Source organism: Frankliniella occidentalis, unplaced genomic scaffold (genome assembly GCF_000697945.3).
Source record: "Frankliniella occidentalis isolate FOCC.00 unplaced genomic scaffold, Focc_3.1 Scaffold20, whole genome shotgun sequence".
In the NCBI taxonomy this organism is placed as follows: Eukaryota; Metazoa; Arthropoda; class Insecta; order Thysanoptera; family Thripidae; genus Frankliniella; species Frankliniella occidentalis.
Window position 1 is genome coordinate 1,522,143 of NW_026267150.1, and position 457 is coordinate 1,522,599.

Sequence of the window (457 nt, forward strand, 5' to 3'; positions counted from 1 at the left end):
GAGCAAAGCGGGGCGCGCGGCCCGTGGCCACGTAGGCCCGTGTGGCGCCGACGGCCACCTCGCCGCGCCACCCTGGCTGGGCTTGGAGAGACTAAACAGTCTCTCTAGCCGCCGGTCTGCATCGGAGGGTCCACCGAGGGGAAGTGGAGTATACATACGGAGGTGTCGCTGGCTGGGGGCCAGGGGGGGGGGGGAGATCGGCTTAGGGGCGGTGCGCACACGTGCACGTGAGGCTCCGGGTCCATGCCAAGCCGGGCTGCTGAAGCTGGCTGCAGCTGCACTCCGTGGCACAGCCGCGCAGCCCCACTGGTTCGTGTTTTGGGCGCGACACCGCCACCGCCACGCGGCTCCGCGGGAGCGCCTCCGTGGAGGCCGCTACCAACGCGTGGCCGCTGACCTTTGCCTCACATTCGGCCGACGTGCAAGTCCACTGCCGTACCTGGAATCAGACGACGAC